General features: G+C 49.6%; 1 protein-coding gene across 1 annotated transcript in view; it reads left to right on the top strand.

The window, feature by feature from the left end:
- The window catches only part of LRRC38 (leucine rich repeat containing 38), a 90,114-nt gene that overhangs the window by 48,624 nt on the left and 25,671 nt on the right, over positions 1-15,819 (top strand).

Below are 15,819 nucleotides of genomic sequence, written 5' to 3'. Positions count from 1 at the left end.
AGAAGGAGGGGACCTCAGCATCCACAGGGATGAGCACCCAGAGTGGGGGGCAGGTGGATGTCCTTCCCCCAGGTGGATTCCAGCCTTCTGCTTGTCAGCCTGTGAGCATCGGTGCCCACAGTGACCTCTCAGAGCTGAACTCTGCCTCCTACCTTACTCTCAAGATTTCAGCAGAATTGGAACCATAGCTGCAAGGCACACATCATCGAAGGTGACAAACATGCAGACTTAGCTTCAGAATATCTTTTTTTTTTCCATTTATGGAGACATCAAGGATGCTGTTCACCTGAGTGCTGAACTCCTCCATCCATATCTTCATTCCCGACTGTCATTGAACACACCCCATGCACCAGGGTACTCACTCCTGAGCAGATGCAGGCCCCTGAGCCAGCACTTTCAGTCCAGGCTGCCTGAAATTCCTTAAACGACCTGGCTGGCAAGGTGCAGAGTCCCTATCTTTAAAACTCTGTCCTCATCCACTTGCCTGGCTCCCCAGACCCTCCCCACCAGTAGACTCGGTCCTGGAGACAGGAGTGGCCGGATGCAGAGCTCACTGTGTGGTGGGGTATACCTCGGCTCTGCCTGCTCCCGCCTTTGCTCTTTAGTGGAGTTGGCACCATTCACCCCTGCTGTTGGTTGGGTTGGTGTAATTGGCTCCTGTTGTCTTCCAGGTGAAGCCTAGGTGTGGTGAAGTCAGGAACTGTGGGTTTATCTCAGTTCTGCCATGGTGGCTATGACCTTGAACAGGCCACTGGTCCCATCTGAGCCTCAGTTTCCTCATCTCTAGAATACTAGAGTTGGCCTCTGTGATCTCCAAAGAGCCCTGGATTTGGAGTCTGAAGACGTGTTAAATCCTGGCCTAAAATCTGGGGGACTCTGGGTGGGTCACTCCACTCTTTTAAGCTTCACCTTCCCCTCGAGTGAAATCAGGACAAATGCTGCGTAGTCCATCCGCCCAGTGGTTGTTGGGATCCAAACAAGGTGATACGAGTGAAAGTAACAAGAGCAATGGAAGTGAAATGTTTCTCCTCTTGCTGTCTGTGATGTGGGGAAGAAATGGACACAGATGGGAAAGACTGGAGGAAGGATGGACAGATTCAGAGCACGGAGCCATGTCCAGGGCCCTGGGGACAGGGGTTGGAGGGTGTGGGCTTTGTCTCAGCCAGGAGGAAGAGGATGGACACAGCTCCAGGGCACCTCGCAGGGTGCAGTGCCATGAGCAGCTCTGGTCTCATTGCCACTGCCCACGCTGTGTGGCCTGAGAGTGTCTCCTAAACTGTGAGCCAGATGCAGGGTGGGGGGTAGAGGTCCCCGCACATACCTTGAAGTGAGACCCACATTCAGATTTGGACTCAGGTTTATAATCCTAGGCAAGTCCCTGACCTCCCCAAGCCTCAGTTTCCCTGCATCTGGATTCAGAATCTGGTAACGGTGTCCTCTGCTGTGCTTGCTGTGAGATTTAAATGACATCATCTCTGTAAAGGACACCATCTTGCTTAGCGTGCAGTAGGTGCTCAATAGGTGTTCATCGCCCCCTCCCGCCTCCTCCCGCATTTGTGCTGCTTTTTCTACTTTTCTCAGAGGCAGCTCAGAGCCCAGACTGGTGCCAAGCTACTTGCCTTCAAATCCTGCCTCTACTTCTTACTGATTGTGTGACCTTTCTGTACCCGCTTCCTCATCTGTAAATTGGGGTGGATACAGTACCTACCTTCTTGACTTGTTAGGAGGATTAAACGGGGATTATTTATAAAGCACCGAGAACAGTACCTGGCCCACAGTAGGTACTATATAAGTGTTTTAATTGGTGCTGTTATTACCGTTTTGACTAGAGAAGTGATGTGAGTAACTTGCCTTGGATCACATAGAGGGTTAAAGACAGAGCTGTGGGTGCACCAGGACCTCCTGGCTCCCAGCATCCCCTCCATGAGGACCACCTACTTCCTGGCAGAGAAAACCAGGCTCCATTAGGGTACAAGCTCCAGGGCTTTCTAGGCAGGCCCTCTGCCTCTTCCAAGGCAGGAAATTGAAGCAGGGGAGGAGCCTGCCTTTGCTGTCTTTCCCTTGCCTCCCTGCTCCCTTGTCCTCCAGAGAAGCAACACGGAGCCCAGAGTGTTCTCCCTGTGACCTTGTCTAGCTGTGACAGTTGCAGACATTGTGCTGTCTGCCAGGTGAGCCTCCCCCTGTGGCCACAGGGCTGATGGGGAGCACTCAGCCACAGAGCATGCAGCAGAGGGGAGGAAGGAAATACCATCAAAGTCCGGTGGTGCCCTCCATCCAGGCTCTTCCATGGTCCAGGGTCTGGGGCAACCTTGGTCTGAGGACTGAGGAGGTGGGACGAGGGCCAAGGGATGCCAGAATACGCAGCAGCCAATCAGCAAAAACCAAAACACAACAATGCAACAAACCAAAAAAACCCAAGATGCCCAATTAGTGTTGAATTTCAGATAAATTACAAATATTATTTTAGTATAAGTAGGTCCCATGTAATATTTGGGATGTATACAAAACACTATTTATTTTTCTGAAATTTAACATTAATTGGGCTTTCTGTATTTTACCTGGCAACCCTAACATCCTACCTTATGGGTGCCAGCTACCCTTGTAGTTACAAGCTCTGTCTCTTTTAACACAACGGCCATGCCTGGCAGATACCTTTACCTACAACTTACCCAACAAGAAACAAAGGAAGAGGTTTGCACAGGTCACATAGTTGGTGGCTGAGATGAGCTTGAACTCAGGAGTGTTGAACTCACACCGAATTCTTTCTGATAGGCATAGAAAAGGAGAATGAGGCCAGGCGTGGTGGCTCATGCCTGTAATCCTAGCACTTTGGGAGGCCTAGGCAGACAGATTTGAGTTCAGTAGTTTGAAATCAGCCTAGCCTATATGGTGAGACCCCCATCTCTACTAAAAAATACAAAAAAAAAAGGGCCGGACACAGTGGCTTACGCCTGTAATCCTAGCACTTTGGGAGGCTGAGGCGGGCAGATCACCTGAGGTCGGGAGTTCGATACCAGCCTGACCAACAGGGAGAAACCCTGTCTGTACTAAAAATATAAAAAATTAGCTGGGCATGGTGGTGCATGCCTGTAATCCCAGCAACTTAGGAGGCTGAGGCAGGAGAATCGCTTGAACCTGAAAGGCAGAGGTTGCAGTGAGCCAAGATCGAGCCATTGCACTCCAGTCTAGGCAACAAGAGTGAAATTCCATCTCAAAAACCAAAAAACAAAAAAAGTTAGCCAGGCAGGATGGCAGGCACCTATAATCCCAGCTACTCGGGAGACTGAGTCAGGAGAATTGCTTGAACCCGGGAGGCGGAGGTTGTAGTGAGCCGAGATTGTGCCACTGCACTCCAGCCTGGGTGACAGAGTGAGACTCTGTCTCCAGAAAAAAAAAGAAAAAAAGGGAGAATGAGAGCATCCCCAGCACATCCTGCCCCCACACATCGCTGATCCTTCTGGGTGACAGTGGCCGGGCCTGGTGGTTCTCCTGTGAGACAGTGGAATTCCAGGCAGTTTAGGATGGCGTATCATCAAAAAGACAGTGATGATCTCTTTGTGTGAGAAAGAGCTCCAGTTCGGGAAGCCAAGGCAGAGCGGCAGAGTGGGAGAGTGGGGAGGGCTCAGAGGAGACCACGAAGCAGTGCAAGGACACCGTCTTCACCTGGCAGTGATCTTCAAAGCCTTTCACGTGGGCACATCATCTTCCCTGCACAGCAGCCCAGCAAGTGGGCGGGAGATAAAGACAGAAAAATGAGGAGCACCGTGGTGTTTCTCAAAGCGTCACCTGAGAACCACCTGTGTGAGAATCGCCAGGGGATTTTGTGTGAAGTGCAGATTCACAGGCCCCCTAGATCTGCTGAATGGGGGCCTGCGGATAGGGGATTGATGCCTGGAAATCTGCATTTTAGCAAGCTCCATACCTCCAGGGGATTCCTATGCATGAGAGGACTTTTCTCTGGGTCTGCGGCTCAGTAACTGACTCACCGTGTGACTGTGTGTAAGTTGCCTGTCCTCTGTGCCTTAGATTTTTCTCTTGTAAACAAAGAGTGTAGGTAGGAGGACCATAAGGCTCCTTCCATGTCTAAAGTTCTACAGGGAAGAGGAGATGGACCTGGTTTTAAAACTTGGGAAGTCGAGGCCTGGGGAGGCAGGTGAACTCCAAAGACCCCTCTGCTGGAATTCAGGGGGCCGAAGTCTCTGTGGAGTATGGAGGGCACAGCTCCTGAGTGCACTGGAGCTCCGGGCTCATGGGCCTGAGATGCTGTCACAGTGTGGAAGGACTTCCCACATGCCGTCCCTAACCCTGGTCCTGGACCATAGGGAGAAAATGCCATTGAGTTTGAGAAACTGAGGCCAGAGGGTATGAGGCTTGGTGGGAGTCAGTGGACTCTGGGCTTGGTTTTGGAGGGGCACAGAGCAGCTGACACAGGCCACCGCGTACCTGGGAGTGTATCACAGGAGGGGCACTTGCAGGTGTCAAGGTGGGAGGCTGCATTCGCCCAGGACCCCCCTTGCGCCTCTCTAGCCACAGCCACGTGTGGCCTGCAGGTTGCAGTCCACAGCACTAGGAAAGAGACCCGAGCTGATGCTATCACTCTGCGACCTTGACACATGGAGGTGTAGGGAGGGAAAGGCTGGGAAGGGGCTGGGGTGGAATTAAACAGAACCACGTGTCATGCCTTGGGTCTGTGAACCCTGGCTCCCGGGTGGAGACAGCTTCCCAGAAAATATCCACTAAAGAGTGTCTGGAGCATCTGAGCATTCAGGGGCTTGGGTCTGTGGCTCAGAACTCACGGTGAAACCTCATCTCTACTAAAAATACAAAAATTAGCCGGGCGTGGTGGCGCATGCCTGTAGTCCCAGCTACTCAAAAGGCTGAGGCAGGAGAATCGCTGGAACTCAGACACACCCTGAGCTTCGGCACACCCTGAACGCACCATTGTGTCTAGGAAGGACATCATGGCAGGCAGGTCACATCATTTAACCCCATCAGCTTACCAGGCCGGACTTGGGGCTCGCTGGGGGAGCCGCTCCCCATCTCCCAGAAGCTCCACTTCCCTTTTCTGGTGTCAGACTCTGTGAGGGCCGGGTTTGGTCAGAAGAATGAGGAGTTCTTGTCATACTGACAACGTAAATGGTATTTCAGCCCGAGGGACAAACCCGGCACTTGCCTGAAGGTCACACTGGCCCTTTCTCCCCGGTGACTCTATTTCTTTTTCTTCTTTGAGAAAATAAAAGCAGCTTTCTGTTCCTGATGATAAAAATAACAAGCTCTTGTTATTAGGCTGGGGAAATGCGGAAAGTGTCATGAAGAAAATAAAAGGTACCCAGAATCCCACTGCTCCTAACGTTCTGCTGTATTTTATTCCAGTTTTATTCTTACGTATATGTATATTTAAACAGATTGATGTTTTATGTTCTCAAAATGATTTTTTTTTCTCTTCCTGAGTTGGGAGCATTTCCTGTCATTACAGTCGTCTGAGGATGTAACTTGAAACGGCCTTGAGAACAGGTCATTTTACAGTTGTATCAACTGGGCCTATCCCCTGTTGTTAGAAGCGTGGCTTATTTCCTTTTATTTTTTGTATGTAGGCAACGCTTCCTCACACATGTAAAGTCTGTGGAAACCTCTGGTTATTTTCTTTGGGGTGGAAACACAGGGTGAAAGTCTATGCTTTTTTTTGAGAACGGAGTCTCACTCTGTTGCCCAGGCTGGAGTGCAATGGCGCTATCTCAGCTTACTGTAGCCTCCACCTCCCAGATTCAAGCAATTCTCCTGCCTCAGCCTCCCGAGTAGCTGAGACTACAGGCATGTGCCACCACGCCTGGCTAATTTTTTGTATTTTTGGTAGAGATGGGGTTTCACCATGTTGGCCAGGCTGGTCTCGATCTCCTGACCTTGTAATCCACCCACCTTGGCCTCCCAAAGTGCTGGGATTACAGGTGTGAGCCACCACGCCTGGCCCTATGCTTTTATTTTAAACTCCTGGATGCATTAATGGTGCCAGCTGCCTGGTACCATCAGCAGAGAGTACAGGTGTAGCCACATCTTTCCCAATGTGTGTGTGTGTGTGTGTGTTTTTTTTTTTTTTTTTTTTGGACACAAAGTTTCACTCTGCCATCCAGGCTGGAGTGCAATGGTGCGATCTCCACTTACTGCAACCTCCACCTCCTGGATTCAAGTGATTCTCCTGCTCCAGTCTCCCGAGTACCTGGGATTACATGCACCCCCCACCATTCCCGGCTAATTCTTTGTATTATTAGTACAGACGGGATTTCACCATGTTGGCCAGACTGGTCTTGAACTCCTGACCTCAGGTGATCTGTCCACCTCAGTCACCCAAAGTGCTGGGATTACAGGCGTGAGCCACCACACCTGGCTCCCAACGTTTTACAGTCTCATTTTTAAAAAGTGTTTTTCAGTTTGATGGGCAAAACAACATCTCCTTATTGCTTTAATTTGCGTTACTTGCTCAGCAGTCGAGTGAACGTTTTGCTTGTGTTTATACCTAAGAGAGTCGTGTTCCTGGGCAGAGGCTCATTGAGGTCTCAGTTTTCATGCAGGTGACCTCTGCCTGCTGTTGATGAGTCGGTGCATGTCCTGTGTGCCACAGTCCATTGCACGTTTAACTTGTCTCTTAGAGTTGAATCGCTGGGGTATCACCTTTTTCACCATTACCAGTGTCCAGGAGCCAGGTGCCAGCTCTTATGGCACAGTGGTCTGGCCTTCTGGTGCCAAGCCAACTGCAAGCTTGACCTAAGGCAGCCTGAGCGAGGGGTCTGCCTTGGTTGCTCCCTGGAGAGCCCCCACAGGGTTTTCCTACTCTGGCCCCAAAAACCAGATCTTTCTGAAAATGTTCTACGCATCGAGTTATTCTATCAATGAACTTTTTTTGCTGAACAACACAGGGCAGTGGACAGACAGCCCCAGGGCAACCCAGGAAGGGATTTGATTTGCAGAGGACAGTATCACCTGTAGGTACAGCAGACAAGTTTCAATTGACTCAGTTACCCAAAGGGTTAAGCCCTTTAAGCCAATGGCTTCGTGGTTCCTGCTGTCCTGGCATCTTGTGGTCTGGAACGTGATTTGCAGAGATGAGGTGCTTGGCCAGCCTTATCAACCTTCACGCTGATGTGGGCTGTAAAAATGCATCAGAGCCAGGCGTGGTGGCTCATGCCTGTAATCCCAGCACTTTGGGAGGCCAAGGCGGGTGGATCACCTGAAGTCAGGAGTTCAAGACCAGCCTGGCCAAGATGGTGAAACCCCGTCTCTACTAAAAATACAAAAAACTAGCTGGGCACAGTGGTGTGTACCTGTAATCCCAGCTACTCAGGAGGCTGAGGCAGGAGAATCACTTGAATTCAGGAGGCGGAGATTGCAGTGAGCTGAGATCATGCCACTGCACTCCAGCCTGGGCAACTGAGCGAGACTCTGTCTCAAAAAAAAAAAAAAAGCACCAGGATCTCCATGTGCTGGGAGTTGTGGTGAGTACCTGGTCATGAGTATTGGTGGCTCTGAGTGAACTCAACCTGAACATGGCCAAAGTAAGAGCACAGCTGAATGTCCCTTTCGGTCCTGGGAAACTTCACAGGCTCTGATGCCCCAGGTCTGTGCTGTGCCGTTACCGTCCTGGGTTTCTTTCTTCCTCCGCATTCCCTGCCTTGACTTCTTGACCCTTCTGGTTCCCATGTAAGCTTCAGTGCTCCACCTCTTCTCTGGGCTCCCAAGGCTGGGTTGGGAGCCCATCCTGTGTGATCTCCTGGATCCTGTGCTCACCCTGTGACCACTGCCTGACAGACAGGTCACGCGTCTGACCCTTTTTGAGGATGCAACACGTGTCTTGTTCCTCCTTGTTCCTCCTTGAATCCCCATAGGGTTGTAAAACACAGGGCTTGTTTGGAAACCTTCCAGTGGCTTCCATTGCACTTACAATCAACTGAGCTCCCTCCCACAGCCCAGAAAGCCCCTCCCTATCATTTCTCCTCCCTCTCTGCCCCTTCCCCACCCGTGCCACACCAGCCTTATTCTGTCCCCGGAATACGCCCAAATGCCAATATCCAGCCGAAGCCCCTGAACGTGCTGCTCTCTCTGCCTGGAAGGACACCTCCCCCGTCCCGATTTTTCTCATCACCAGGTCTTCCATCAAGCGTCACCTCCTCCGAGAGGCCTTCCCTGACCATCCCACCCCCACCCCCACACTCTTCGTCACATCTTGTTGTATTTACATCATAACACACACTGAGGTTGACATTATCAAATTCACACATTTTGTCCCACTAGAAATGCAGGCTTCAAGAGGCCAGCATGCCTGCTGCTGTCAGCCACACCCTCGTAGGAGGGTGGGGCTGTGGGACTGAGGGAGCCAAGGAATGCACATGCCCAAGGACCCTTGGGGGATGGGCACGCATCACTGGCCTTTGTTTTTGTTTTCAGCAAATACCCCTTGGTCAGCAAAGCCTGTCCGGGTTGCCTTCAGCCAAGGCAGGGCCCAGAACGCACATTCTCAGGGTTTCTTTCCTAGGTTGGGTTGTGATCTCGGTCAATCCCCATTAGACCCCAGAGCTGCAGCTCCTGCTATGCAGGAGGAAGGGAGTGGCTACTCTGCCCTCATCTGCATAGTGAGAGGTGCTGGGAAAGGAGAGGAGCCTGGAGAGGCGGCTGGAATGTTCTTCCCTCCTCTGCTAAGCACAGTGGGAGTGGCTGACGGACAGAGTTCGGGATGCTGAGGTCACAGGTCTCAGTTTAACCCCAGCTGAACGGGACAGCTTTGCTCATCAATTAACTGAAACAGAAACAAATTCATCTGGAGTAAGCAAATAGGAGGATTACTCCTGAAGATGCAGGTGTGGCCTGGAACCCTGGGTACTGAACAGTCAAGCCCCAGGAAGTCGTGGGAGCAGAACTGGGGCACAGAAAACACAGCACCCCTTTTCCTCGCTCGTATGCTCATCTCTGCCTCTCATACTGTTTTCTTTTTCTTTCTTTGTTTTTGTTGCCTCCTTTATTTATTTATTTATTTATTTATTTATTTTTGGTGAGTCAGAGTCTTGATCTGTCGCCCAGGCTAGAGTGCACTGGCATAATCTCGGCTCACTGTAACCTCTGCCTCTCGGGTTCAAGCAATTCTTGTGCCTCAGCCTCCTGAGTAGCTGGGATTACAGGCATGTGCTACCACATCCAGCTATTTTTTATATTTTTAGTAGAAACGGGGTTTTGCCACATTGGCCAGCCTGGTCTCAAACTCCTGGCCTCAAGTAAATCACCCACCTTAGCCTCCCAAAGTGCTGGGATTACGGGCGTGAGCCACTGTGCCCAGTCTCATGCTGTTTTCTTATTTCTCTCTCTGTATTGATGGGCTTTCTCTGTTTTCCTACCTATGTGGCAAAAAATAAGTACCATCATTACTATGGATCTGGAGCAGGGCTGGGCAGGCCACCCCCAGGCGTCCATGACTGTCTGTGCTTCCAATGAGCTGTCTGATGGCAGATAAGTCCTGTGGTATTCCTGGTCCTCAGTGTCCCCTGGTCAATTGTAGGTGATAGCATCTCCCATTTGACGTCCAATGATAATCCTATAAAGAAGCTTTTGAGCAGTTTCCTCCATCACCACATATAGAAGCTGTTATTATTAAGCATAGAAATGTGGTCAAACAGACCAGATACGTATACAGGCTTACAAAACCCACTGAACTAAGGAATTGCCTGTCAAATCCCAAATGTGTGACAACCCACGCAGACAGCAGTATCTGTGAAAGCGCATCCTCCCAGCGGCTCCCGGCCGGCTCTTGCACTTCGGGGGCTGCCAATCAAGAGTCCGCTGGTGTCCCATCTTCTCCATCCTCCCAGCTGGATATGTGGTAAATGTCAAGGTCAGAGAGTCAGGACCTTGGGGGAGCTATGGGCCATTCAAGATGAAGGGGCAGCTTCTCAAAGGCCAAGAGAAACCAAACAGCCAAGGATCACGGTCCCAATCCCAGCTCCAGTGTCAGCTCCCAGTGGGACCTCAGAGTCACGTGCTTTTCTCGGCCTCAGCCTTCTCATCTCTCAGAGAGGGGATTTTCCCAGATAAGGAGTGAAGGAGTGAGACCCCAAATGCCCCTGGGTCAGCTAGGTGAGGTTAGCAGGAGAAGCAGCCAGTTGGAGTCAGCAGAGAATCTAGGTACATAAAAACAACTTGATGCTGGCTGAACTCCAAAACATGTTCCTCCCACTGGCCACAAGTAGTAGATCCCTGCTCTAGGTGACCAAGAATGCCTCTTTTCGTTCTGATGTAAGCAGATGCTGTGATCTCTTGTGCCAGCCTCCTCCAGGGCATAGGATGAAAGAGTCTGAGGCTCCCAGCAAAGGTCCCCTGGGTGGGTTCCTGGGGCAAATGTCCCACCACCCCAGGAGCTCTCTTTCAAATCAGGAGGTGCAAGAGTATGTTCCTGTCTTCATACGAAAAAACACCTTCCTCCTTGAGTTATTGGAAAGAATAGCGTTGCTTTTTCATAAGACCCCAATGAGATGATGTGTGCTTTTAGATGTAACCGTCATAAATGAGAAGCTACATCAGAAGTGAAAGTTGCAGGTGGTCGCCTGGAGGGGCAAAGAGCTTAGAGCCAAGGGTCAGGACATCCGTGACTCAAGCAGGTCACCTCACTTCCCTGGGTTTTTATTTCCTTGCCTGTCACCCTGAGGTTTGCTGAGAGGATCGAGGAAACACAGACGTGAAAGATCTTTAGAAGGGACTGGAGGAGTGCTTGCAGACGAGGAGGGTCCGTGGTAACCCAGTAAAATGACTGGTTTATAGACCATTTCTCATCTCTCCTCCTAAGTCACATGGCAAGCCACAGAATAGCAGCAAAGCAGCCAGGCAGGAGAGCGGGTGACGGTCCAGGCCACAAGAACTGCTTGCTGATGGGAAACCCTGGCTCCAGCGTTCATTTGTGTGTGTGTAGGAGTCAAGAGGGAGGGGGTGGTGAGGGGATGAGAAATCCACCCAGCCAGTGCCTGGGAGCAGGAAGGCTGGGGAAGCAAGCAGGGGCAGGTATGGGAGCCCCAAGATCAGGGGAAAGAAGTGAGATACATAGAAAAGTCAGCAGAAGGATAGACGACCAAGTGCCAATAGCGATTTTCTCTGGGTGAAAGGGTGGTTTGGTTTTATTTTATTTTTTTTAAGTAATTAATAGACTTTGGCCGGGTGCGGTGGCTCACTCCTGTAATCCCAGCACTTTGGGAGGCTGAGGCAGGTCGATCACAAGGTCAGGAGATCAAGACCATCCTGGCCAACATGGCGAAACCCCATCTCTACTAAAAATACAAAAATTAGCTGGGCATGGTGGTAAGTACCATAATCCCAGTTACTTGGGAGGCTGAGGCAGGAGAATCACTTGAACCCGGGAGGTGGAGGTTGCACTGAGCTAAGATCGTACCACTGCACTCCAGCCTGGCAACAGAGCGAGACTTTATCTCAAAAAAAAATTCTCTTTTGCATGCTTTCTGGTGTTCACTTTATAACCTTTTATTTTTGTATAACATTGTTAACCAGAAGGTATCTGAGACGGGTCTCAATCAGTTTAGAAAGTTTATTTTAGAAAGGTTAAGGATGTGTTATGACCTCAGGACCTCAGGAGGTCCTGACAACATAGGCCTCAGGTGGTCAGGCACAGCTTGGTTTTATACATTTTAGGGAGACATGAGACATCAATCAATATATGTTGGATGGACGTTGGTTCAGTCCAGAAAGGTAGGACAATTCAAAGTGGAAGGGGGCTTCCCGGTCATAGGTAGATAAGAGACAGTTTCAAAACAAATAGAAAGAATGAATTAAGACCTTCTATTTGATAGCACAATAGGATGACTATAGCCAATAATAATTGTATATTTTAAAATAACTTGAAGAATGTTGCTGGATGATTTGTATCTCGAAGGATAAATACTTAAGGGGATAACCTATTCTCAATGATGTACTTATATCACACTGCATGCCTGCATCAAAACATCTCGTGTACCCCATAAATATATACACCTATTTAGGTACCCACAAAAATATTTTAAAAATGAAGAATTAAAAAAATTCCATACCAAAAAAAAAAGTTTCATTCTTTTAAGTTTCTGATTAGCTTTTTGCTGAAGGCACAGTTTATAGAATAGTCACTTAGGCCACATCTGGCTTAGCAGGGGAAGGAAGCGATCAGATAGGCATTCATCTCATATGAGCAGAGAGATGACTTTGAGTTCTGCCTGCCCTTTGTCCACAGAGAAATTCCTTGTGGGCAAATTGTGACGGGGGCGTATAGCTTTTTTCTTCTTTAAATCTTGTAGATTTTTTTTTTTTTTTTTTTTTTTTGAGACAGAGTCTTGCCCTGTTACCCAGGCTGGAGTGCAGTAGCACAATCTCGGCTCACTGCAGCCTCCACCTCCCGGGTTCAAGGGATTCTCCTGCCTCGGCTACCCGAGTGGCTGGGATTACAGGCTTGAGTCACCAGGCCAGGCTAAGTTTTGTATTTTTGGTAGAGACAGGGTTTCTCCCTGTTGGCCAGGCTGGTCTCCAACTCCTGCCCTCGGGTGATCTGCCCGCCTTGGCCTCAGAAAGTGCTGGGATTACAGGCGTGAGCCATCACACCGGGCCAATCTTTGTAGTTATCTTATTTAGGAATAGTATGGGAGGCACGTTTGCCCTACACAGTTCCTCTTGACTTTTCCCTTTGGCTTAGTGCTTTGGGTGAGATTTATTTCCCTTTCACTACACACATACAGAAAGCATGCCTACACCGGTCTGGAAGGCCACACACAGCTCCATTCCTGCTGCCTCTCCGGCTCATGTAATTGGCTGCTCCCCGTAAGACCACCCCTCCCGCTAGCCTGAACCCTGGGGTACCGCCCTATCCCCGTGGACTTCCTAAATCCAGTCCACACCTTTGAAACCCTCCCTGTTGTTAGACCTACTTCAGATAACCCTGTTTGAGTGGGCCATGCCGGGATTCTGACAAGGGAAGCAAATTCCCACAGATTCCTGGGCAAGGAGCTATGGAAATGGATGCTATGGGTTAGATGTGTCTCCCCATCACCCCCAGGTTCATATGTGGAAATCTTAACCCTAAATACTTCAGAATGTGACCTTGTTTAGAAATAGGATCGGCCGGGCGCGGTGGCTCATGCCTGTAATCCCAGCACTTTGGGAGGCCGAGGCGGGTGGATCACGAGGTCAAGAGATAGAGACCATCCCGGTCAACATGGTGAAACCCCGTCTCTACTAAAAATACAAAAAATTAGCTGGGCACGGTGGCGCGTGCCTGTAATCCCAGCTACTCAGGAGGCTGAGGCAGGAGAATTGCCTGAACCCGGGAGGCGGAGGTTGCGGTGAGCCGAGATCGCGCCATTGCACTCCAGCCTGGGTAATAAGACCGAAACTCTGTCTCAAAAAAAAAAAAAAAAAAAAATACAAAACTTAGCCGGGTTTGGTGGCGGGCACCTGTAATCTCAGCTACTCGAAGCTGAGGCAGGAGAATCGCTTGAATCCAGGAGGTGGAGGTTGCATCGAGCTGAGATCATGACACTGCTCTCCAGCCTGGGCGACAGAGTGAGACTCTGTCTTAAAAAAAAAAAAGATCATCATTGCAGATGTCATCAGTTAAGATGAGGTCACTAGGGTTAGCCTGAACTCAGTATGACTGGTGTCCTTATAAGGGGAATTTGGTCATAGAGGCAGACACGCACACCAGGAGAACGCCATGTGAAGACGAGGGCCGGGGTGGAGGTGCTGTGTCTGCAAACCAAGGAAAGCCAGAGCTTCCCAGCAAACCACCGGAGCCAGTGGGGAGTCCCAGGACAGATTCTTCCCACAGCCCTCCAGGGAACCAGCCTTGCCGATGCATTGATCTCAGATGTTCACCCTGCAGAATTCTGAGACAAGCATTTCTGCTGTATAAGCCACCCCATTGGTGATACTGTTTCCACCCCAGGAAACACCGGCAGGGATTAACACCAACAGCTCACTTGCCCGAGGCAGGGAGTGGGTCTCCAGAATGGGTCCAGCCCTCTTTTTTTTTTTTTAAGATGGCGTCTTGCTCTGTTGCTTAGGCTGGCATGCAATGGCACAATCTCAGCTCACTGCAACCTCTGCCTCCTGGGTTCAAGCGATTCTCCTACCTCAGCCTCCCGAGTAGCTGGGATTACAGACAGGAACCACCACGCCTGGCTAATTTTTGTATTTTCAGTAGAGACAGAGTTTCACCATGTCGGTCAGGCTGGTCTCAAACTCCTGACCTCATGATCCACCCACCTCAGCCTCCTAAAGTGAGGCGTGTGGATCTAAAGTGCTGGGATTACAGGCATGAGCCACCATGCCCGGCCTCTCAGCCCTCAGATTTTATAATACCCAATTATAAAATTGCTTTCCTTGGTTTGCATGTGGGGAAATAAGCACCAAAAGCACAAACTGGGTTCTTCGTTTTTTTTTTGGTTGGGGGTCGTCTCTCTGCTTCCTGCCCCAGTGCGGGCTGCTCTCCTGGCTTCATTTTGTCAATTATCTGCTCGATTCCAGGCACTGAGCTGAAAACTCTTGGGCTGCACGGCCTGATAGAAATAGAATCCAAGCTGCAGAGATAATTTCAGATGTTCCAGCAGCCACAATTAAAACAGAAAAATGAGCCGATGAGATGAACTTGGATATTTTGTTTAATCCAGCATATCCAAAATGTCATTTCAACTTGTAATCAATAGAAAGTTAATCATGAGCTATTTTTCCTTTTTTTTCCATACAAGTTTCTGCCAATATGTTCAGGTCACCTTTGGGTTAGCCCCTTTGAGGCCAGGTTCTGAAGCGGGGAAGCTAAGTTTGGCTCCTTATCAGAAACTTGTATGAAAAATATCTTAACAGAAACTTGTATGAAAAACTCCACCCTCTTTTTTCCATAGCCTAAAGCAGGAGCTATGGACACAAGAGGGTGGGGTTTTTCCTACAAGTTTCTGATAAGATATTTGAGGAAGCCAGAGTATGGACACGTTAATGTAAGTTGGTTACCAGCCAAGAAGCGGCAGAGTTGAGATGTGACTCCAGGATCTTTGTTGCTAACCATTCTGTGGCTTCTCAAATGTCACATCAGAAACCAAAGTCTCTTAGCCACACTCAGAGTCTCAAGCCCACACTTGCTTCAGGCCGAGAACCAAACTTAGTGAGTCTTCCTGAGTCAGAACCTTGACTTGGAGGTAAATCAAAGGTGACTTGACCATATTAGTGGAAACCAGGGTGGATTAAACACTTGTTAAAAACAAATTTGACTCCTACCTTCTGCTCCTATGAGAGCTTCTTCTGGAGCAGTGACCCCTCCCTGCTTGTCAGGTATCAAGTCATGTTCCTCCTCAGATCAGAGCTCTCCAGGGCCTCCCGTATCCGAAGAGCAGAAGTAAAAGTCCTTCCAGGGCCAGGTACGGTGGCTCACATCTGTAATCCCAGCACTTTGGGAGGACGAGGAGGGCGGATCACCTGAGGTCAGGAGTTCAAGACCAGCCTGACCAACATGGAGAAATCCTGTCTTTACTAAAAATACAAAAAGTTAGCTGGGTGAGGTGGTGCACGCCTATAATTCCAGCTTCTTGGGAAGCTAAGGCAGGAGAATCACTTGAACCCGAGAGGCAGAGGTTGCGGTGAGCCAAGATTGTGCCATTGCACTCCAGCCAGGGCAACAAGAGCAAAACTCCATCTCAAAAAAAAAAAAAAAACAAAGTCCTTCCAGAGGCTCACAAGGCCTCCTGTGATGTTTCTCCTCCTAGTTCCTTTCTGAATGAATTTCTTGCTCTTCTCCTTTCATTCATGTTGGCCTGGGCACCCTAG

The sequence above is a fragment of the Aotus nancymaae genome, unplaced genomic scaffold (genome assembly GCF_030222135.1).
Source record: "Aotus nancymaae isolate 86718 unplaced genomic scaffold, 86718_ANA_hifiasm-v0.15.2.pri h1tg000053l, whole genome shotgun sequence".
Lineage (NCBI taxonomy): Eukaryota > Metazoa > Chordata > Mammalia > Primates > Aotidae > Aotus > Aotus nancymaae.
This window is presented reverse-complemented; position numbering and strand designations above follow the sequence as displayed.